This window comes from Neopsephotus bourkii, unplaced genomic scaffold (genome assembly GCF_033783945.1).
Source record: "Neopsephotus bourkii isolate Nb327-2 ecotype Australia unplaced genomic scaffold, CSIRO-AGI_Nbou_v1 NB_207, whole genome shotgun sequence".
NCBI classification, from domain to species: Eukaryota; Metazoa; Chordata; class Aves; order Psittaciformes; family Psittacidae; genus Neopsephotus; species Neopsephotus bourkii.
In genome coordinates, this window is record NW_026900719.1 from 582,898 (window position 1) to 607,596 (window position 24,699).

Consider the following 24,699-nt stretch of genomic DNA (forward strand, 5'->3'; position numbering starts at 1 on the left):
AGATCGGTGAAACGGTCCAGGTTAAAGCATACACCAGAAACCCTCAAAAAATGTGTGAAACTTGGGTGCTGTGTTCCTGATCTTTGGCCCCTGTCCTCAGGCATCTCTGTCAACACAAAGGCAGGGGTGGAGGCAGGGGGAGAGTGAGCTGCTGTGCCACAAGCTTCGTTGAGCAAGAGGCAGATGCTGAGAAAACCAGAGCCATACCACAGAAAAGCATATCAGGCTATTCCTTGACATGGCTATATTGTTTCAAATTCCATAATTACCCTTTCTAATCTCAATTTTAGGGATCTCTGTGCAGCATTACATAGTATAAATATGCCTGCAGTGGAGATGTGGCTTTCCAAAATGCTACTTGTCTCTTGCGTTCTGCTTGCTCTGTACTGTTCATCTCATCAGCCATGCTTTTGTACACCACATTGCTGGCTAGTCTGAGCAAAGTAACTTGAAGGCAGCAATGCCAGATGCAGTGAAGGCAGAAGAATGGGAGACAGTTTGCGTATGTCTATGCAGTACTGCCTATCTAAATTTGAGTATTAGAAGGAGAAGCATAGCTGTATCACATGTTTTCCCACCAGGGACAATGCACACTGCTGCTCAGCATGGCTGATTCACAGGGGTTTTCAGATTTCCCAAGAGGTCCTCTGGACAGTTCTGTTTTACTCTCACAAACATGTTCATTAATACCTACCCTGAAGAGTAGATCAATCATAGAATAGTTAGGGTTGGAAGGGACCTTAAGATCATCTAGTTCCAACCCCCCTGCCATGGGCAGGGACACCTTACACTAAACCATGCCACCCAAGGCTCTGTCCAACCTGGCCTTGAACACCACCAGGGATCAATCCAAAAGACTTGACAGAGGAAGCCATCTAATAATCTAATCCCTCTTCATTTATAAAACATACATACACTTGATCTTCCACACATTTAAATCCTAATGAAATATTCAGTCAGCAGGCTTCATTCTAGTTAATTGTTCTGAGACTCAAGGTGGGAACAAGTTCATTTGTTCACTCTGTAACATTGTTCCAGAGCGTGAGAACATTCACCTTTGGAATGATAGTTTGTGGAAGGGCACTGACATTGCCATCCCAGATCAGACCATTAGGTGGGTGTGTTTCCACCAGAACCTCCTGTTTAATGAGTGAGGATTAGACCCCTCCAACACTTTGTGTGCCATGGAAGGCAGTTATACTAGCTTTCCACTGATACTCTGCATTTTCCAAAGTACTTTGTAAGCAATAGTCAACACCTCTTCCTTTAGAGGGAATGCAGTAAGGTGTGCTACATAACATATATGAAGTTATCAACACATGGCCAAGGGCCACACTGCTTCTCCCCATACTGAAAGTTACTGCATTTTGCCCTCCACATAGTCCCATGTAAGTCTATACAAGCATTAACTTAGTGACATGACAGCAAACACATTCCAAGTAATCTTAGTAAGGGCCTGATGAGTTTCAGAGATGGGATGTGACTGTATTAGGAATTTGATTTAGTTGTACAATTCCTATGTTTCCAGTAGGACCAAAGCTGCGTAGCAGACAGCTTTCATTCCAACATGAGAAATTATACTGTTGGACCTTAAAGTAAGTATGTTATCCCAGTATTCCCATGCATTAAAAACACTGCTTGTTGTATCAGGTACTGACTGGTATCAGTCATACCAGCAGAGTATCCCCTGCTTTGCTGATGGAGAGTTGCAGATTTAATAGGAACAAACAACAGCTTTCTTATTACACTATTACTTACAGCTCCAAAATTCCGTTGTTGGAAAGCACCTTCCCAAATTCCTTGGTTGTATGGAAAGACAGGGAATCCTATACTGATGAAGAGCAGGGAAAAGAAGAAGGAATATAATAGCTATGACTACCACATACAGGATACCATAGGAGTGTGAGTGAATTTCTCCCACCTGTACATGCTCTCTCCCACCAAATGAAATATCTCTTAGGAACAAAATAGTGATGTTTCAAAAACATTTCTGTATGTGAATGTTTCCACACATCACCTATTTGTTAAAAATGTGCTAAACTAGGTAAATACAAATTCATCATCTTTAAGTAATTTTCCTATCCACAACCCAAAATGTTGACAAAAAATTAATTGCATTAAAACAACAGCCTGCAAGTAAAAAAAAAGACTCTTGCCCTTCACACACCCCCCGAAGAAAAAAAAAGCAGCACCAAAACAAAAAAAAAAAATAAAACAGGATAAAGGTAGTCTCTGTTAATTTCCCCTTTTGTGGCAAAGGTACATTCTTATTTTCTGTAATTACATAAACACACTTTTTTTTGCAGAATTGTCTCCCATTTACTGCATGTCTCAACAGCTGCCTTCACTGTGCATGTTAACACCAAGAAACTGGATGGCTGCTCTCATCCTGTTGAGTATCCAGCTGAAGAACTGTAGAACACAGTTCTTCAACTCACAGTTCCTGAATGTGTTGACTCACATCTCTGTGCACTTCTTTAAATAAAAAAAAATCACAACCTGAACCTCTGTTCAGTTTACTCAGAAAAGGAAAGCACTCAGTTACTGATCAGAGGGGAAATGTCCTGCTGGAGTAACTTCCTTAGCATCACCCAGAAGTGCTGTGACAGTAGCAAACATCTCTGACAGCAGTTTGTACAGCTGCCCAGCCAGGGAACAGGTATTCAATAAAACTAGGTAAGTAAAAAACCTGTGAGCTGTGTTACTTTTAATACAGATAAATTCTCCAGTTAAGTTAACCTGTAGTGATATGAGGAAGAGTGTAGCAGTGTATAAAAAGTTGAGGGAGAAGAGAAGGCTGCTTATTTGAGCAGAATAGCCAGCTTATGCTACCATAGTCTGATTTCACAGCTTAGACTGGCCGCCTTTTTTCAGGATTAGTAGCCAGAGAAAGATTAGCAGGAAAATGTCCTGACCACTGCTGGGCTGTGACTTAGATAGAGGTAAAGCACAGACCATATTTTAAGAGAGGTATGAAATGATTCTGTTATACTTAGTATCCAGTTTTGGACAACCTAGAGGAAAGAAATACGAATAACTGTTTTAGGAAACAAGTCTAAAAGGGAAAGTTAAAGATTTTGACAGGCTAGGGATGGGCACAAGACAATAAGACAGCTGTCTTAGCCAACATCCCCTGTGGCTGAAGTGCAAACAGCTTCATTCAAAACAAAGACTGCAATTACATGTTAGAACAAATCATTTTAGGCATAAAACAAGCTACCTAGGCAAATGGCAGAACCTCTTTCACTCCCATGTTTTAAGTGCAGCTTTAGTAAACATTCTGTATCTAAGTACTGGCCCCTTTATTAGAGAGGTGTAAAGGAAAAGACTACCTGAGGCCTCTGTCAATCCGTGTCTGTAGTCTGTATGACCTGTGGAGGGAAATTGCTCCAGGCTTGTGTTGTCAAGACCAGGAAGCCTAGCCCCTACTGAGTAAAATATGTACGCTGTGTGTATGTGTGTGTGTATATGTACCTATGTATATATGTGCACACACACAGATTCTCAGAAGTTAATCAGCCAAATTTAAGAGGATTTCATTCAGCTCAGCAAAAGACTCCTTGTTGTCAGAATCTTGGACACGCTAAAACTTCTCAACAGATAGTTACAAGGAGGGGGTTTGTGCATTTGTTTTTAGTTAGCAATTCTTTATCCTAACTCTTTTTCTTGAAAAGGCTAAGTTGGGCTTAAACTGCTTAAGGCAGAAGCTCATGATGGGAAACTTCATCCCAAATAATTAAATCCTGGCACAGTTGTAACTGAAACTGGATCTTTATACGGAAAATGTTTGGCAGTCCAAGCTGTAGATGTGGTCACTCTACTTACAGATAGATCTGCATATACACGCACAGGATAAGCTTCACTGCACTTCCAGAGACACTGAAGTTCGAACAACTGTCCTTGTCACAAGTTCCTGAGATGTATCTTGAAGTCTCAGTCTTTTAAAAACATAAACCAACAGTGAACTTTCAAAAAAAAAAAACCTAAGGGGCTTACGGTATGTTCACACTATCACAAAATGCCAGTTTAAGAGGGTACAGGGTAGAGTATACACACATGCAATGAACATTGCTCAGCAGTTAGGCATCAACTTATCTGGCCAAAGTAATTTAAGTGCTTGCACAGTCTTCATGGACATTACCCTCCTCCCACATCTTGGCTGAGATTGTCAAAAGTGCCTGTATTTACTTACAAGCATGTATGAAGCAAGTAGTTATGTGCTGATACTTGAAATATGCATCATGAAGTATGGGTTAAACAGAGTGAAAGGGTACATGAAAAAACTGACACTTGGTGTACCTGCAACACTGCACAAAGTCCTAAGCAGTGAAAATGTACCAGACTGTAAAAATGCATTTCTGAGGGAAAGAGTGAAAGCAACTCAACCATCTAGATTTAGGCAGAACACTGTAGATTAAAATATGTTGCTGGGAAAGTACCCTGTGCATACACTTTATAGAAAATTAAGTGATCATTTTTATCTGTACTTTGATTATCTCATCATAAGTATGGTGAATATGTATTTACACGAATATTGGTCTTTCTGTCACCCACAATTATATGTCTCAAATTACCTTTTTGGCTTGGTCTTCCTTTACTCCTCCTTGTGGCCACTCAATGATTTCCTCTTTGAGTGGTAATATATAATTATTGTAAATTATGAGAGAGGGAGAGATATTGTTGTAAGTCACATATTTTTCTTGCATTCACCTGTAACAGTATTTTCCCTACTTCAGGATATATCTTTTTAAATCTAAAATATACGATTCATAGGAAAGAAGTGTCAGATAATTTTTGGTTTGTATAAATTTGCAAATGTTTTACATTTAGCAATTAACCATGAAAAGCATATTTAGATTGATCCTATTTAAATGAACAGAGTATATTTATTTAATACAGCTGCACAAGAGAAACAACATGGTACTATGCTAATTTTCTGTAAAGCATACTTTGTTTCTTTCAAAATTGCCACTCCCTAAAGTATAACAGGAACCCATTTTAAGTTATGTGTCATTTGAATTTGAGATGGAACATTGAAGAAAGTTGCTTTAATTGCAGCTTGAAAGATACAGAATTGAGCCTTCAGGGAGTGCTGGGCACTTTTCTAGTCATTCTGGTTGATTGATTTGCATTATGTGGGTGGGGAATGTTGTTGATCAGGCTGTCCATTTTAATTTTGTACAGGCTGTGTCAGCTTTACAGTGAAGTACGAGCTCAGCTTTAAAGTGAGGGGCGATCATACAAGCTTTAGAACAGACATTGTGCTGCGGGCCAGAATAAGTAAAATAGCACCATTTACAGTCTCTCAAAAGTGCGATATTTAAGTCAATTCAGAATATCAGATGCAGCAATACATTATCATTAATCTCCTGTACTGAGTAAGAACCTTCTCCTTTTTGGTTTCCTGATTCACATGTATATGAACAAGCTGGAAGTCTTTAAACTTAACATGTCACTTTCATGGTTCCTTGAGAAATACTGCTCTGAATTTAGCAGACAACCAACAAACCTTAATGATGAGATGTGAGATGTCCCGTAAAGGAAAAGAAAAACAACCCAAAGCCTATTTTACTGTTCTGATTTACACTGTAATATATGCCAAACCTAGGCTGGCTTCTGTAAGAACACTGTGTCTTGCTGCTGTGTGACTTCCTATCAAAGCATTCTATTTAAGGGGTTGAATTGGTCTCCTCATTTGTTGCTACATCCACATCTACTGCAACCAGACTTTCTTTACAAAAAAGAAAAGCAAAACAAATCCATGCTTGTAGTTTTGGTGAAACATTTCTGCCCAGAGTGTTTAACTGGGTAACTGTTCCTGCTACACTGCTGGTAACACTGCTCTGACCATTGTGAAAACCAAAAGCACCTTCCAACAGATGGCATATAGGCCAATTAATGACATTAGTGCTTCTGCATCCTACATGAATGGAACAAATGGCTTCTATTTTGCTCATGTTATTATGCAGCAGTGTTCATTAATGCTGTCAAAAATGGAGAAATAAAAAAAAATATCAGGTCCCTCTTCCTACCCACTCCCCACCCCCTGACAAGGAAGCCGTATGTTTCAGAAGATTAGTAATAAAGCAACTTCTTTCTTAAGGTCACAATTAATGCAAAAAAATAAAACCTTAGCTATAACTTCTTTTAAGAGGTTGTTAATGAAATGTGCAAATGCCTCAGCATTTTCCTGTTCAGCACAATTCAGTCCAGTAGCACACGGGGTTATAATGTACCTAAGGGTAAAAGACATAAAGAATTAGGTCTGGAGTCTAGGGAAGGCAACAGCTTGACTAGACTAATTGATTTCCAGACTGATGTTTTAAAAATCTATACAGTGAAAATCCTAATGAGGCCCTGTTTTGGAGGAAGGAGGAGAAGAAATTCTAAATTTAACTATAAACTTTCAGTAACTATGAGGTCTTGTGCTCCAGTTATTAAGGATGTAAAGCAGCTGGAGAGGTTTCCTTCCAATGAACCCTACACACATATCTTGTATATGTCTGTCTCTATTTGTTGTGACATGCACAAAAAGCAATGTGTCAGAGGACTTAAAAGCTGGATGTTGTAGCATTGAATTTACAGATGCTCAGCTCTGGAGTAAAATAAGGACTCCTACATGCAGCTCTTGGCCAGCTTCAACAGAGCATACAGGAAAAGTTTTCCAGCTCTTGTGCTGGAGAACTGTCAACACACTAAATTGGGAGTGCTTGGTCAACATCTTCAGCAGAGAGATGTTGTTGCCAGTGGGAAGCGCTCCCTATGCAGGTACCTATTAAGTCTCACATCTCTGCTTCAGGTGCTCCAAGAGGCACAGCTGTTCACTTGGGATTTATTTCCTGGAAGTGTGCTCTTGAACATAGGTAGGATTTATGTCCTGTATTTCTGGATTCTAATCAGGACCAGGTGTTTTCTGAGCTGTGGTTTCACAGCCCTGTTGGTACAAATGTCAGTGTCTGCAGGGGTCCAACCCAAGGAACGTAGGCTGTGTATAACCAAAATAAGGTGCCCCCCAAATCTCTGTTTGTACCTTTTGTAAACATTAAGGGTTATAATGCAGTAGATTGAAATTCAGTCCAAGTCCCACTCTAGACTTTTAAACACATCTGGCATTTCATGCTGTTCATACTTATCTTGGCTTTCATGACAAATTATCTGAAGGTCTGAAAGGGCTATCAGCATTCCCTGGATTACACACACAGATAAGAATTAAGAGACAGCATAAAGCCTGCAGAGTCATGCTCTCCCAGATTAGGAAATATCAGTGTTAAAATCATTCACAGATTTATAATTCTGCCTTTCTGGCAAAGTTAGCAAAGTTCTCAGCCACAGTGTCCCATTTACTATTGGAATGTTACATATTCCTTGTCACAAAGCTATCTTTTGGGGGGGGGGGTATTATACCTTTTTAAAAATATTGGCCGGTTTTGAGAAGAAATACAGCCTCCTGATTTTTTTCTTCCTTGTCACAAAACCATTTCACAAGTTCATCATGGTTTCTCAAATGTTAAGATTTTGGGGCAGTACTAAACTGCCCAGACAATAGTGATTAGTTTTCCTCTCCATTAATTACTTTGTAGTGGGGTTTTTGGTGACCCTGGTGTCTTTGCAAGGGAAATACAGGAAAACATGTTCAGAGAGAAGGAAAATACAGTTTTATCACAGCCTGCCCTTAGATGGGCTTTGGCTGTCCTCGCTCTGTGCTGGGTAAATGCCTTGGAATTTAGAAGTCTGTTGGGTAATGAGAAGCAGTGGGAGGGCAAGGAGAGGAAATAGGAGGAAGGGATAACAGCCTCTGAAATTTCTTGTGTTAAGTAGCTTGGAATGGGGATGTTCTCGATGTTATTTGTCACTGGCTGTTTCTTTTGTTCATGCATAATAGAGGCTTGGTTGTCTGTAATCTGCCTATGAATATTCCTATTGCTTTTTTGTACAGTGTGGGACAAGGGATGAGTGCTTTACTGCTATTTTAGACTCTTACATCTGTGCTTCAGATCCTTAGAATGACTTGTTCCTTTCTAGAGTAAAAAGGAAGAAAATTTATTCTCCAGGTCCTGGCACTGCAGTCAAGTGCTTTCCTTCCTAATTATTCTAAGCAGAGCGAGACACATTCCCCAGGGTGGCCAGGTACCTAAGCAACCTTTTGAAATTGCTTTAGTTAGAGAAAGAAGTCAAAACATTATTTCCTACTTTCCTAGTAAAGGATCAATGCCAGCATTTCTGAATTAAACATGCAGTAAGAGTGGCATCTAATGGCTCTGAAATCTTCAGGATGGTGGGGAGAATGCATACTGATCCACATATTGATCTTCTGCCATTTTTATTAGGAAGTGTAGGAACAAAAGGATTTTAGATGCCAATGGGTGCCTAGTTCCAGTGGGAACTGCAGTTTTCAGTGCTCAGATGCATGTGGATCCTGTGTGGAGCTAGCTTGCTGATGTGAACAGCTTGGGGACTTTTGGTTAACTACCATTTCTATAAATAAACAAGTGTATAGTGCCATCACATGTTCTTCCTTTCCTGCCTTCCACTCCATATGGGACTTTTATAAATGTGGAATTATAGATATGACATAATCACCAACACTTCCGCTGCTAACATTACTATCTCTGTAAAGCTCAATAGCTAACAAAAACTGTTTTCAAAGCAGAGCCGATCTCATTGCTGATGCTTGTGCATAAAGATGTTTTGGCATGATAAGATTCTGTATAAACTGAAATGCTATTGAAATAAATCTTAAGTTTTCATATCTATTCAAAAGGGAAAATAAAATAAAATAAAAGATAGTAATATCTTTCCTGAATGGAAGTGGCAAAGCAAAAGAATTTTTTAAATATCCTAACTGCTGAAAGACTGTTTTAAGTACAGAAAAAAAATTAAACTGATAAGAGTAGACTATTTGGCCTTTATGCAAATAAAAAATCAGTTATTTTGCTACAACAGAACTGTATGATTCCTGATGCTTCTCTTCAAACATTTTTTTAGGAGTCAGTAGCTCCAAGTAGCAAATGCCAAACACTGCTGTAACCTACTGCTACTATCTGGAAATTCAGATTAGACTGTCATAAAACTGTCAAAGAGCAGAATAAAGGGGGAATTGCTTACAGTGGGTTAGAGACTGCAGTTCTATTAAGAGAGTTAGTTGGAGCAAAACAACTACAATTATAAGTAGTTAAGTATAATGGGAACTTGAAGGAAATATGTATAGTTATGTGACCCACTAACGACTCCAAAAAACACCCATAAGATGAATGAGTAACCAGGTTTTAAATATAGTTCCCTGCTGCAATAGTTTTATCATCAAACAAGGCTCCACTTGAATTAAAGAGGAGCATGAGCTATATGATGGGGTCCTGCAGCCATGCCTCAGTGATTTTCACACTGACAACAAAGGCAGAGGCTATACAAGTAGTTTCTATTGTAAGTGATGTAAGAGAAAAACTTTTGCAAAGGGATGACTCACTGATCAGAGGGCTTCGGTTTGACTGTGACACAGTGGTTCAGATAAATGCACTCATTATTTTCTATAGCCTGTGACCTTTCCTGCTTCATAAATAGTAACATTTATTCTTCTGCACAATATTTATTTTAACATGGTCACTATTGATTTCACCATATTTCATCAGTTGTTCCAATTGTAAACTTAGGCTCACTTGCTAATATAAGATCAGCAGCTTTCTAAAGGCAAATAAAATAGCAAAGTCCTGCTACAATTTTAACAGCTGGGAACAGAAATAGCTTTTGACACAATCCTTTAAAGTAATCTTTTTACTACATGACATAATTTGTTTTTAAAGAGCCGTGATGTGTCCTACAGACACATGCCTGGCAAAGCAAAGACATGAAAGGGGTAAAACAAACAAAATGACCTCTGCTCTGCTGGCCACCAAAACAGCATAGGCAAGGAAGTGAAGAATTTTACAAGGTCCTTTGGAAACACAAACCCAGAGACCGTATTGCAAATGTGCTCACTATCATTTGCAGTGCTGTCTCTGAAGGTCAGTTCTAATTTCAGCTACAATTTGCATGAAGTGAAGAAGTAATTCAGATAGCCTGCTAAAAACTTTGTGGGTTTGGGGTATTATGTGTTGCTTCTGAGAGCTTATATGCAAAAGTATGTCTCACCACTTCAAGAGGTTTTCTTTGCACATTTGAAGAAGTGAAAGGAAACTTCAAAATAATGACAAAAAATGGTAACCTATTTCTTACTTTTCTGATTTCCCCTCTCCTGCACCATGTATGCATACTTATAAAGAGGTAAGAGGAATGAATTTCATTACCACTGTGCTGCAGAAGTCCATAGAGAGAAACAATGATTTATTTCTCAAAATAAATAAAATAGAGAGCAACCTTCTTTCCCTGGAAAAAATTGGCATCATTTACTGATAAAAAACCACAGAAAGCATTTGGTATGTAAAAGCTATTAAGAACCCATCCCAGCCAGCCATTCTCATGTCTGTAGTTCAAATAAACTGGCTCATTCTTTGGAGTGAGCATGGGATGAGAGCACAGGGCTTGCCTCTTTGCGTGGGTGACTGCTGTGCACCATTGCCTGAACTCATCCTGTCAAAGCAATAGAGCTCAGAGTTTAAGCTGCCATTCAATCCTTTGTTTAGCACAAAGCTGTTTATAAACTCTCTGGTAGCTTGTTAATACACCACCATTTACATTGGTTATAATCACACCAAAGGAGTAATTAGAATATTTTAATTGTACCTGAATTTGACTTGTCCTTTGTTGCTATTCAGATCATCCGGTGTATATGTAACCTCAGTTTGAAAACATACACGTAAAAATAGAAGGCTCATAGATAAAAGTAGTCCAGAAACATAACAGTATTATGAGTGAGAGTGTCCAGGTCTGGCTAATTTATTCCTATCAAAATCAAGACAACTGTTACCTGTACAGAGTTTCTTTGAGTGCTCAATAAATTCAACCCTGTCAACAGTGCTGACATCCAGCATTAGGGTTACAGACCATACATCCAAAAAATCTTTTCTCCCATCTGTTGTGAAATTCTGGCAGTGCAGCTCAGAGAAATGTAAGAGATATAGCAGGCCTGAAGGAAGTGATGAAGAGCTTACGATTTCCCCATGCTTATTTATGTGATGAGTCCTAACAACAACTCGGCATTTCCTGCAAGTCACGTGTATCTGTGAGTCTTTGGAGATTTGTGGCACAGAAGGTGATGCATCCTTTCATCTGAAAGCTGTGCATGCCTTTTAGGGGTTTCATCAGTCTATCCAGGGATTCCTTGCAGTTAAGTTTCTCGCTGTCTCTTCCACACACCGAGGCAGTTGCCAGAATGGAAGATGTGTGCATTATATGGTTAAACATCCATTCATGAAAAACCCCGTATTTTTAAAACCATGCATTTTCAACTAACCTGCTTTTATACTATTCACAACTTAGTGTAGAATTAAATAAAATTTGTAGTCCATGCTAGAATTTAGGACATTAACTGGTTTGTGGGACATTAAATGTACAATTCTACTGACATTATCTTTAGAAGTTCAAACTTCATGCAAAAGTTTGGTTGATACCCTCAATATCAGACACCAAAATCAAACATCAAAAGCATGTGAAAATTTGGAAGTATTTATTTATTTTTTATAGTTAATACCTAGGAAAAAGTCACATGTAAAATATTACAACTGTCATTTTTTTTTTATGGGATTATTATGAGGAGTTGGTAAAGTTTTTTTTTAAGAATTATGTGACATTGACAGCAGTAATTTCTTTACGGTTGGAGCAAAACTTATGCCATTTTCATATGAAAGTAGATGCCTTAGGAATATTTGTTGTTTATTTTGTGTGCCAAAGAGAACTTGTTTCAATGCAATACTTTACTGCTGAAAATAATATTCTGCAAAGGGTGTAAAACATGCATGAAGATTGATTTTCAAGAATTTTTTTCAGCCAGGCAGACCTTGGTATATACTACAAATCAATAATCATTTTAGTCTCTTAAATCTTGTTATTTATTTCTATTCTAATAGAGGCAGGGAATAAGAAGCCTCCTGGTGACAAAACTAACACCTTTGTATTGAAATGGATATTATAAAAAAGCACAGTACGTACTTAGAGACTCTAGACTGAACATGCTTATGTGCTTTGTTTTGTGCCCATAAAGAGTCCCATGGGAACTAAAGAGGACTGTTCATACACATAAAAGTTGAAGCCTGTTCCTAAGCACTTGTAAGCTGATGGGATAGCTTAAGAAATTCATTAAGGATCCATCATATTTTTCCCTTTACACTTATATTTTCATTGAAAGAGCATTCAATATCTTAAATCTTTTTCATCAGACAAAACTGCACTATAACTCTACACATCACAGCAGAGAAATGAAATGCAGGAAATAAAATATCACTGTCAGTCCAATTGTATGAGAAGTTTACTGTGGGACATATTCTTTCAATATCTTTAATCCACTCCTCCAGATTGGATTTCAGGGGACAATGTGAGAGTATGAGCTTAGAAAGTGACACTGGGGCTCTGAGCATTGGAAAGCATTGGCTGTCAGTCACTTCTGAAGACAATGAAAAGGATAAATGCAACAAAATAACTTGAGCCTGAATTCAAACGACTTGATCAATCTGAATCAGAGCAAATGTTTCCATGATGCTGACTGCCTGGGACACCAGGCCTTGATGTTTTGCAATGGTACAATCTACTTAAAAAAAAAATAAAAAATAACATCAGCATGCATTGCTATTTAATGGTAATGCCAAAATTTTTCTTTCCACAAAAACCTGAGATTTTGTGATTTAATAGCCCACTTCAAAATGGAGGTAGACCATGCCTGCCCACAAACTACACAGTACACCATTACAGAAGTAGCTTGAAAGGAAAAAGCCAATTGGACCCAGAAATGAGTGGGGTTCCAGACTTAATTCTAGCTTGGTTTTTTGTCTGAAGGGAGCTGACCTTATAGTTAATATAAGATGGTATGATCAATCTAATAAAACTTTCCACTCTGAAACTGCAGCTGAATCCTACATTCTGTTTGTTTGGAATGTAAAGAAGAAGGGAAAACACTTTTAATATGATCATACATTTAGCTGAGAATGAGAAAATAGTTTATATTTAAAGAATGCTTTTTCTGGTGGCTGGGGGTGAGCTTCAGAAACAAATCCCTGAACCTGATATTATTAGCCATCTCAGAGGAGAGAGGTTTTTATCTGACTCTGCCCCAGTTTGAAGACCTCTCAGTAATACGAAGAAATTGAAGCAAAACTATATGAAAGTCATTTGTCCTAATTTCTAGCCCCTACTAATGATCCATATTGAAAGTCTAATCTAAGGGCTTTAAAGGACTAGCTGCCTGCTCTCAAACATAAAGCATTCTTCCCATCCGCTCTTCTCCTTCACCACAGAGACTGTTCTGATTGTTTCATAGTTTCAATATAAATATAATGCTATAATCTTAATAGGAGCTGGAAATGTTTAAAATTCAAGATACAGTTTCTATGCATAATGGCAGAATTGTATTAGATCACAATCTACAAGCATCACTTTATTTTCTTGTTATGTTAATTCATTTGGTGGTGAGTTATGTGTGATCTGCTTCAACTTACATGCAGTCAAATGGCTAAAGGAAAAGCCTACCAACTAATCTGATAAGGTGATAACCCTTCAGAAAATCCTCTCCTTCAGAAAAGTGCCTCCTATGTTCTCAGTACCCTGGAGGAGGACAGATGGAAAATACTGTAAAGAGGAAAAATTACCAGAATGGCATGGTAATTAAAAAGAAATAAAAAAAAATAATAATTAGGAAGCATGTGTGAACCTGTAGTATAGCATTCCCTATGATGGAACCAAAAGGGCATGAAGATCTAAGAAAAAAAAAAACCCTAAAATGAAACAAATCTCAGAGTGTCCTAAATGTTGTTGAAGGAGTTTCAGCCAGGAAAGCTACCAGTCATTTACAGCCAAAAATAATGTGGATTTCTGCCAACCTTGTCTTTCTAGGTTTGTGTCAGTCCACATTTTCCCTGTCTTCCTTTTCAGTACTTTAACTTAAAAGGTAAGAAATAAAGCTGTACTTACTTGGCCAGCAGACCATACTGATGAGTCAATACACTGCTTCCTTGGAGGCCAAAAATACCCTTCTCATGATGTAATCGTGGACTTTTATTTGTATTGACAACTAGTAGTAAGTGTCTATGCTGAAAACTGATGATCTGGATGCTTGAGGCATGGAGGTGCGGAGGAGACAGGGCAGCTCATAGACATCACTAGCCAGCGACATCCAGTCAAATGGATACACTGCATAAGGTAGCTGCAAAAATTGCAGGCTTCTACTGGATTCTGAAGGGTGAAATTCAAGAAGGCAGCATTTGTAGAGAAAAGTAAGATTTTATCAGAAAAACTGATAAAGGTCAAGGCATGCTGTGCTTGGTTATGGAATCTCATGGCTGTAGCGTATACCAGCAAGGTCTACAGAACAGGAAAGATCTAAACAAAAAAAAGTTATTGCTTCCATTTCTGTCTGCATTATAAGGATTTTAACTCTGTATTTACAAGTAATTTACAGTGCTTGAAGTTGTGGATGCCCCATCCCTGGCAGCATCCAAGGCCAGATTGGGTTTGAGCAACCTGGTCTAGTGGAGGGCATTCCCGCCCACAGTAGGGGGGGGTTGGAACTAGATGATCTTTAAGGTTCCTTCCAACCCAAACCTTTCTGTGATTCTGTGATTAACAGAAGAGGATAAAGCTGCTGCTTGGCCCTGCTTGCTTTCTAGCACTAGCAGAAATAAAGAACAGTACAATCCCATTTTGGACACAAACAGAAATACCTGCTGAGTAAAGTCAACACTTGAGCTGAAGAGAGGGTGTGAACAATAGTAGAAAGGTATGTCTGACTAACTCCGTGTGTGGACGTGAGAAGGGAGTGCATAGTTGTAGATGGGTAACTCAGATGAGGCAGCCGGAGCAACTCTGGTGACAAACCTACAGGAAGTTTAATTTGCATAAAGCCTTCATATTAAAACTGCCTTTAACAGTAGGTATGTCTGCAACACCAAATACTCCGAATATCCACAGCCAACCCCCCCCTCGCAAATCAGAGCTGCGATGTCAGTCCTCAGAGCCAAGCTTGTAAAAACGCCCTGAGTTACCAAAAGCACGTTAAGACAGTCATGAACAAAATGATCATTCTCAAGGGGAGAAAAATACACGTTTTGAGAGCCCTAGCCCTTCCGAGGGTCCATGAGGCTGCTGCAAATTTTGCTTCTTTTTCTTTTGCCCTGCAAGAAGGGAATGAGAGCATGCAATAAAACCCAAACTCGCTTTTAACCCGAATAAACCCCTAACTGACCCACACCCTTCCTCTGCTCACCCAGCCACTTGCTCCCTACCTTACCACCGCGAGTGCCGGAGGCCGCTGCCCCGTCCCGCGGGCGAGCCGCGCTCTGTGAGGTCCTTTGCCGCCCCCTGCTGACCGCGGCCGCCCCGCGCCCCTCCGCTGCCTCCTCAGGAAGCGGGAGAGGGGAAGGGGCACAGAATCACCCTCAGTGAGGCAGGTGCCGATCCTGCCCCTGCTGCTGGGCTTCCGCTGGGTGGTACTTACAAAGGCTTGTGCCCCCTGACAAACGCATTCCTTCCTTGGCTGAAGCTGGTGCTTTGTGGAAACGGACCTGCATGCAGAACCTCAGTTCCCTCTGTTCTTAACACAGTCATTTCCATAAAACACTGCATTTGTAGCTCTCAAGCTTTCCAATTCCTGTAGAAATCCCCCAGTCTTGAAGTTCTCAGTCAAACAAGAAGCTAGATGCCTAGGACTCTGAGCCCAGCAGGGCCTTTCCTCACATCCAACACCTTTGGAAGACGTCCATGCTGCTGTTTGCATTGCAGGACACCCTACCAGCCTTAGTCATTGGGCCAGGAACCTGTTTACAGTAGGTTATGGCATGGTAATCATAATTTACAGCTTCTGGAAATGAAGGGGGTTGATTTGGGTATTTTTTTCCATTTGTTTTTTGTTTTTGTATAAACGAAGTGATATTAGCTGTAAAGAAAACAGTGGAACTCACAGCTGTACTAGCACTGGTAAACTGAGCTGAGAGTTTGTTGTTGCTTATACCCCTGTGGTTTCTGGTGTGTTGACACTGAAATCATGTGCGGTAACAGCCAAAATAGTGAAGCACAACATTCAAGTCCTGTATCTAGGGATCTCATTCTGTAGCTCCTTTTTAATTCTCTCTCCAAATACCTTTCTGATGGGTGTTACAACCCTGCCAATACGCAGTTCTTTCTTTCGAGGTTGTCTTCGAGAGTTTTGCCTTTTTTTCCACAAAAACCAGCTGCTTCCCAAGGGTGATCCCGAACGTGCTACATCTGCTTGCTACTTATCTTTGCTATGATCATGCACTTTTAGGAGTGTGTTTGAGCTTTACGATATAGATCGTATTAGATTCCCTGCAGAGAGGAAGTAATGTAAGTTAAGATGAGGGCAAACGGAAGAATGGGTATGTGATACATGTCGTGTACTGAACTGCTGAAGGTAGTCAGCAGAGCCAAACCGAAGCTGAACAGAGAGGGCTTAATAGCAGAGAGGAGAGCTAATAGTACAGAGAGAAAGAGGAGGAATAAGAGTCTGACCACTCACGTGGCATGTACCTGTCTGTGTTGTTGAGCAAGCCATACTTTTTCTTATTGCCTATAATTACAGATACACCCATAACTGCACACACAAAAACTTATCACAAATGGCATTTCATCTGCCTTTGGACACGAGCAATGCTGCTACCACTTCTGTTACAGGCAATACCTTTGTGCAGATGCAGATTGGTGGAATTCTCCATAAAGCTGTGCAGTCTTCATTTTAGTTTTCAAGCCACTGTGGCAAGCTGGTCTAAATTATTCAGTGCTGCAGCCTGGATACTAGTTCTGCATCATCTCATATGATGTCAACTTTCTCCCCTCTCAGGAATCCAACTGAGGGGGGAGAGGGTCCAAATATATTCCTATCCAGTGACAGCATTATGTTTGGACAAATACAGGTGAAATTGAAGGTTATATACACAATAACCCTGTCTCCATCTCCCTGCTGTTTTTAAAAGTGCAGAGTCTAAGGAGGAAGATCAGCTCATCAGTCACGTACCTGGGTTTGGGCAGTGCCACACAGTTCAGTGTCTGCCACGTGCACTGAGATTGCAAGGCTAGCTATTGCTCCGTCTGCCTTGCTGATAGGACCATGTATTTGCCTCCCGTGCAGCTCTCAGGAGATTCAAATCCTAGCTCCAGATAAAGGATATTTGAGAAAAAAATCCCAAACATCAGACTCCTGTATAAACCGAGAGCAGAAGCTCAAAGGCCTGCAAGTTATAACTTCTTGTGCCTCACTTGTGGTAAAGAGTTGAGTTGACTTAATGCCTATATCTGGGACAGCGTCCATGGCTGTAATTCTTCCAGCCAACAGCTAGATTCAGGGCCAGGCTGGATGTGGTTCTGAGTGACCTGATCTAGTTGAAGATGCTCATTGCAGGGGGTTGGACTAAATGACTTCTGAAGCTCCCTTCTGACCCAGACTATTCTCTGGTGCTAGATTCCTAGCTTTCTCACAGCTGCCAACTCAGTCCTTCAGCCTCAACTTGGCATTTCCTACTGTGGTAACCATTTGGCTCCTTCATCAGAAATCCAGCTATCAATGCCCATAAGGGCTTACTGGACTGGGGGCTTGGGGTTAGATCCGTCTCTGTCTGGAGGTAATAGAAAGTTTCTTCCTGACAGTGCTAGAATTGCAAAGGGGCTACACAGATCTAGCTAAAGCAAAATGAGAGAGAATACACACAACACAATCTTTCACTGCATTTTCCCTCCCTCACACTGGATAAAGGAGTTGTCTTTTACCACTGAGAATTAAAATCATCACAGCTAGATAAAAGTGATATTGTTTTGTGACATTTAATGCAACACAGCTGGATCAGCAAAATGTATCTACAACAGGCTTGACCAAGTGTTTATGACAGTCACTGTTCTTTTCTAGTTATATTTTCACCTTGAATTGGAACACAGTCTATAGAAGCACAAATTTTCCACCTCTTATTTGTGTATTACATTAATTTAATATGGGTTTTAAACATTCATTTATCCCTAACACCTTCAATGAAATTATCTTTCAACTGTAAATCTCACAGTCAATTCAAACATTCCTGTTGAATTTTGTCTGTAACTTCAATGCAAATATAATTTTGATTCTTACTTCACATTGAAATAAAGAAACTTGAGTAACTGGGCACTTGTTTTCATCCATGCCCAAATATCAAGGCATACAAAGTCTGCTTATATGGGATGAGATTAATTGGCAAGACATGAACAGTTAGAAGGTTGCTTGCTATGCTGCTGACTTCCAGATTTTTGACCTAACTTCAGTTTTAAGCTCTTCCAGTTGCTGATTCTGAGGTAACAGTCATTTCCTCTACTTTTAGCCATGAACAGTTTTAAAATTAATATTTATTTGGTTCTGAATTTTGCATTTGTTTCCAGCATAGGAATAAGATTTTTCCCGCATGCTTTTGGCTGTGTTGGACCTTAATTAGAAAAAGGAAAGAACAGATACGCATCTTTGAGAATTCAGTTAACATTTGCTTGCACTTCGTTAACTAATGCCAAATGCAGGAAGGAAGTAAACATTCCATTCTTTAAGAAATTTAATGAATGAAAGTGTGTTATAATTTGGAAAAAATAACATAGGAAACATTATCACAGGCAGAAAGTGTATTATTCCAGTTCTGACACTGGAGGAGAGGGAAAGCAAATCATAATTAACTTCAGTTTCGGTCAGCTCATGCCATTACCAGTGTTGTTTTGCAGCAACAGTTGAAATGTAGTTGTTTCCACAGAAAGAAATTCAGGGTCTGGGTTTACCCTTGCTTTCCCTGGGTGAGCTGTGCGCTGCCCATGCTGGTAGTGACTTGAGCTCTGCCTGCTTGCAGTCTGCTTGCAAATCTAGGTGACATACTAGTAAGGTGCCATTTGGCCTGGCTGGACTGCCGTTACTGCAGCTACTGCTGTAGCTGAGCTCTGGGTGACCTGCATGGGCTCAGCCAGCCATGGCTTCCCAAAGTTGTGAGGTGTCATCTAGAAAGCCGTGCTTCAGATGACCTAGCACTGGGATGGGGTGCCGGCATCTGAGCAGCAATGATCTCCAGAGATAAAACTAAGCAACCTTCCTCTGCCCCTGTCATCCCTATCAATCAGTAACAGACAGGGATCCTTGCTGGCAGCAGCCCTGTTGAAATCTGATGTTAAGTGCCGCTGTTGAGGATCCCTGCCTCCCTGCTGGGCTTGTGAGGGGTGACTGAGCCGTGAACTGCCCTACACAAATGTAGAACAACAATAAGCCTGGATATCTCATCATCCGCATACAGCTGTTTATAAAACTGAAAGTCTAATAGCAACACTATCCAAAACAGAAGGATCAAATGTATAATGCCTCTTGAGATAAAAGAACTGTGTGAGTCACAGGGAGCTCCAATAGCAGAGGCTGTTGAAGTTCGAAAATTAACAGGACTGTAAATGTCATGGCCTCTTAGGGATTGCCTGATTGAAGGAAGATGCCATCGCAACATGCTGTCCTTTACCTCTTCTTGTCCCTTACAGTTTTCCTGAACTGGAATGATTTTGTGCTCAGGTGAAAGGGAAATCCACAAGAGCATCATGCACCTGGGTTCTCCAAACTCATAAGGCTGTAATGCTGTCTGCTTTTGTTTTGGGAATCAAAAGACAGGGTCTGTTATCTCCTCACCACAATATATAGCCTGATGTGAGTTGGGCACAACTTTGTTTCAAGGGCTTCAGCTTTTTCCAGTTCTTCATGGTGCTGAATGTCTTCAGCGTTCAATCACAGTACACTGAGTACCCAGCCCCTTGAAATAATAAAACCCAAGCCTATGGATATAGAAGCTGGAGCTCCAAAATTAATTATGGCAAGATTTCATTTATAATTCTATTTTCCCATACACAACTTTCATTAATCTGCTGATATTTGTAGCAATACTCAGCTGGATTTCTACATTATGTTAAGAAAAATAAACAAAACCACCTTTCTGGAGGCACTTAGGAGATTTAAGTATCTGAAATACCATTCTGGAAAAGGGTTGTCACTGTAGAAATGCTTAGCTTTTTGGCTAATCTGTAGCTTGTTCATTGGCAATACTCACACCCAATAAGGTAAATCATCACTGAATGCTGGGCTGCTACGTCACATGCAGGCTTGTGGAAACTCTTGATGGTGACTGGAAGCTATGGGTTGGCATGGACTTGCCCAGTCATAGAATCATAGAATGGTTTGGGTTGGAAGGGACCTTTAAATATCATCTAGTTCCAACGCCTCCCACTAGACCAGGTTGCTCAAGGCCCTGTCCAGCCTGGCCTTGAACACTTCCAGCTATGGGGCAGCCACAACTTTTCTGGGCAACCTATTCCAGTCTCTCACTGCCCTCATAATAAAGAATTTCTTCCTAATACCTAGCCTAAATCTCCCCTCTGTCAGTTTCAAGCCATTCCTTCTTGTCCTGTCACTCCATACCCTTCTAAAAAGTCCCTCTCCAGATTTCTTGTAGGCCTCTTTTAGGTGCTGGAAGAGTGTTATAATGTCCCTCCTGAGTCTTCTCTTCTCCAGGCTTAACAAGCCCAGTTCTCTCATTTGGGACACATTCTCTTCAGGCTTGAGCGGGTCTTCTCAAGATCTAAACCCACTGTTAATCAGCAAACAATACATGAATTTGAGGAGTGGGTTTGGAGAACAATGATGATTTAGGTGCTGCACAGAGATAGTGTAGCTCTGTGACTGCTTCATCCCTAAAACAACTGAAAAATGCAAAGTGATGGTGCAAGCAGTAGGATTTAGCCATGTACCAGATCCTATCCTTCTGGAAATGACATTCCTAAAAGTATGAACCTTTGCAGGGCTAGGTATCAAGGAAGCCTGTAGTTTCCTCCTCCTGCCCTGCACCAGCTCAGGCCCTAGTGCTGGAGGGAGCGAGTGGGGCAGGATGCATGAAGCGCACTCAAGGAAATTACAGCACTGAAGCCTCCAGCATTTCTCCATTAAGGCAGGGAAGGGAGGGTGCAGACCACATCTCACCTTTCACCTTGTCTATAGGACTTGATCCTCAGGATGAACTGATATGAATTAGTAGGGTAGCCTTAAGAGAAGAGCTACTTTTTTCTTTTTAAGAAGAGATACATTTTTAAATAAAAGAGATATAAAAAAGAGATACATTTTTAAAAAGAGATGTATTTTTTGCACAGTGACTTCAGCACTGGTTCAGTGGTGACTGCAATATCCCAAATCTTCCCAAAGTTAAAACAATAGCTGTGATTAGACATACAGCTACCATAGTCCTTCACAGCTTTGTTGAAGCCCATGCTGATTCACATGGTTTCTTCTTGTGTGATATGTAGAAAGACAACCTCAGAATGGCAAAGCCAATAGGGAGGAAAGGACAAAAGAAAGTTAGTAACCTTCACTTTGAGGTTAGGTTTTTGGGATTTTTTTACTTTTGCATATTTCTGCCTCAAATTAACATTGGCTAATGAAGTTCTTTGCTGTGAGCAGTAGGTTGATTACTGTAAGGATTACATTTGTCTTTACTGAAGTGTATCTTACTGCTATTGCTCCTGCTCAGGGATATTCTAATAAATGAAGTCTCATATCCTAATGAATTTCAGATATATTATAAAATTATGAATAAATAAAAACTCCAAAAGAAATTTTTAATTGAAAAGGGATTGTTGTGAATCCATCTCAAACAGGAAGGTGGATTTATATACCTGGTGGTTTAGGTAGGACCATTTCCAAAGGGATCATTAGAAAACTCATCTTTTACAAATGCAACACTTATGGTACCAATTAAATAATGAAGCTGGAAATTAGCATAATTTTAGTACAAAAATAGATACAATGCAGCTGTTAGAACACAAGCATATAAGATTAAAAGTCTGATTTTTCTCAGTTATACCCATAAAGCAGAAGTTAGACTCTGGGCTATAAGCACTGCTTTAAAAATAATCTTTCCTATGTGCAAAATTAAGACTGTGAGATGAAACATACCTTAACCAAAAATATTTTAATTATTGTGAAGTATCAAAGCATTGCTGAGATAACTGGAGCTGTACTGATAAATTCTAGCCAAGCACCTGAGCCATCAGGGTTTCTGCACAGAACTGCAGTTTGATACCTGCCTGTTCTATGGGTATTTCAAACTCCACATGGCTCCTCCTTACACTAAAATGAGACCAATGTGAATCCAGCAGGCATTTTCCTTGGTAACTCTGCTATCCTGTTCTATGGTTCCCATTTTAAGTCTGATTTTTGCAGTTAATAATAAGCCTGATCGTACTGGGTGAGTTAAATACCTCATTTTATTATTATTATTTTTTGTACAGTAACTAATCCAACTTTGTGCAGCCATGCAAAAGCAACCCTGACAACTACTGCAGTACTTCTAGTTCAGCAACAAGGCAACTAAAGCCGTGAGAGTGGATAAAAAGCCTCTGAACTCATGTCCATAGGGTATAAATCCAAGCTGGAAAATCCAATGAGTGGGAAAATCCACATGAGTGGGAGGAGGCCTGGTTAATTTGATTAGAAAGTGGCTAAGGTGCCCATTCCTGCTACAGCTGCAAAAATAATAGTAGATGAGGGCAAAAAAATGGAGATGACACATTTGCAAACAATCTAAAAAGAAGCAATATCCAAATTTACCTGTTTCACAACCTTCCGATGCCTTTACAACAGGGGATGTGGGTTTCCCCATGAGTGTTTTTCCAACAACAGAAAATAACTTGATGTCAACTACTGTTTTCAAATGGCACTGACTGAGTTGGGCGTAGGAGGAAGAAGCCAGCCAAGAGGAAATTTGAGGCTTTTGAGTTTCCCACTGTAAGTAGGTATGCATTGACTGTACTGCTTCCAAAGGCGTATGCTGCAAGTCAGCATTAATAATAGCTCACAAAAATGTGGCTAAACCTGTATAATACACAAGATGTAGTCATAGCGCCCTGTAGGACAGCACCCATTATAGTGCAACCTCCAGATGTCTAAGTAATGAGCCCTCTACCTCCTCCATGTCCACCACATTTACACCCTGTTTGTTCCTAAAAATTCTCTGCCTCAGCACTGGTCTTGTCTGATAAAGGCAACAAAAGTCAGGGTGATTGGGGGTTTTTCTAACAAATTTTTCTGCTGTAAAATTCAGTCTCTGAGAACTAAAATGTTTCTCCAAAGTGTAACTGTTAAAAAACCATATCACAAAAAGCTGCCAAAAAAAAAAAAAGATATCCTGAGCAGAAGACACCTGATGGGCTATGGTGATCCCACAGCTTGTACTGCTTGTAATACTCGTGGGGTTTTCAGCCAGATTCCTGCATGGCCTTGCCATATGGAATAAAAAATACCCAAAGAGCAGGTTCCTGCCACAGAAACAAGGGTCTGGTAACTCTGGGGTTTTAGCTTCACTGAGACTTAGCTTTAGACTTCTGTCTCGCAACTGGTGCCTCCTGTCGCTGGATCTTAAAAGTCATGTGGAAGCAGTGGAAAGTGAATTTTTCAAGTTCAGTTTCATTTATAAACAATAAGTTTTGGTTGGTTTCAGAACATTTTTTACTTCTACTCTGAAAGATTTTAAAACACTGTTTTTTTTTCCCTGTACAGTGAAATATTTGTCCTTTTTCAGACTGTTTGTATTCTAGTAAACACAGAAATTTTCATTTTAATCAGCTTCAACTGAAGTCCAAATTGGAAAGAAAGAAGGAAAAAAAAAAACCCCAAAACCAAAACCAAACCCCAAACAGCGGTAGCATTGCCTGCTTGGGAAAGTTGTGGAGCTTTCCATTCTTAACAGCAGAATTGCATTGTTGATTAGAAAGAACAACACCCAGAACAGTTTTGCATTGGAAACATGGATGAACAGGAACAGCTACAGTCTTTGCATTATAATCAGAAAAAAGGGACTTGATCTTTTTACTTAAATGAGCTGAAGATTTTGAATTTCCCTGCTTTCATCTAAGTGCTGTTTTGAATGTTGGCCAGTGGATAAGAAATTAGTCAAGAGGTTTGAGATGATGTGAAATGAAAAAAACAACTGCTAGACCTGCCTTTGTTCAGATGTTGGGAAGTTGTAGTAGCAATTAGTGCTGTGTTACAACAACTGAAAATGCTTATGTTCTGAGCTGACATACTTGATGCATGAATCTGATTCCTTTATGTACTTAGTAGGGATTAGAAGAGGAAAAAAGAAAAAGTAGTAAGTGGGTTTTGGTTTTGTTTGTTGTTGTTTTGTTTGTTTTTTGTTTTTTTTCCCATAGAAGGCTGCATGAGTTTGGAGAGGGTTCTCTCTTAAATTTTGTTTTACTTAAGAATAGAAGGCTGCAACGTTCCCAAGTTCTCCAAAAGTAATTTCCAAATCACTTGGTTTTGACTCTTTGAAATTTTTCCCTTCAACAAACTCAAATTTTGGCATTTTATTCAGATTTGCTGTATTTTTATTTCAGAATACTGTGGAGGAGGAGAAAGTTATCTATGATATGATTTGGTCTGGTGTCCTAAGGAAATAAGGATTACATTACCATGTTCTCAGTCTGCTTCTCTACTTGCCTGTCCTCCTCCTCTCTTCCTACACCCCCAAAAGGCTTTGAGCCTAGTTTCGATCAGAAAGTTCCGCAGTCTTTGCAATCTCAGGAAAGCAG

General features: G+C 39.8%; 1 protein-coding gene across 3 annotated transcripts in view; it reads right to left on the reverse strand.

Annotated features, from left to right (window-relative positions):
* Nucleotides 1-24,699, reverse strand: part of PTPN3 (protein tyrosine phosphatase non-receptor type 3) — a 152,476-nt gene that overhangs the window by 112,099 nt on the left and 15,678 nt on the right. The window lies entirely within an intron of this gene.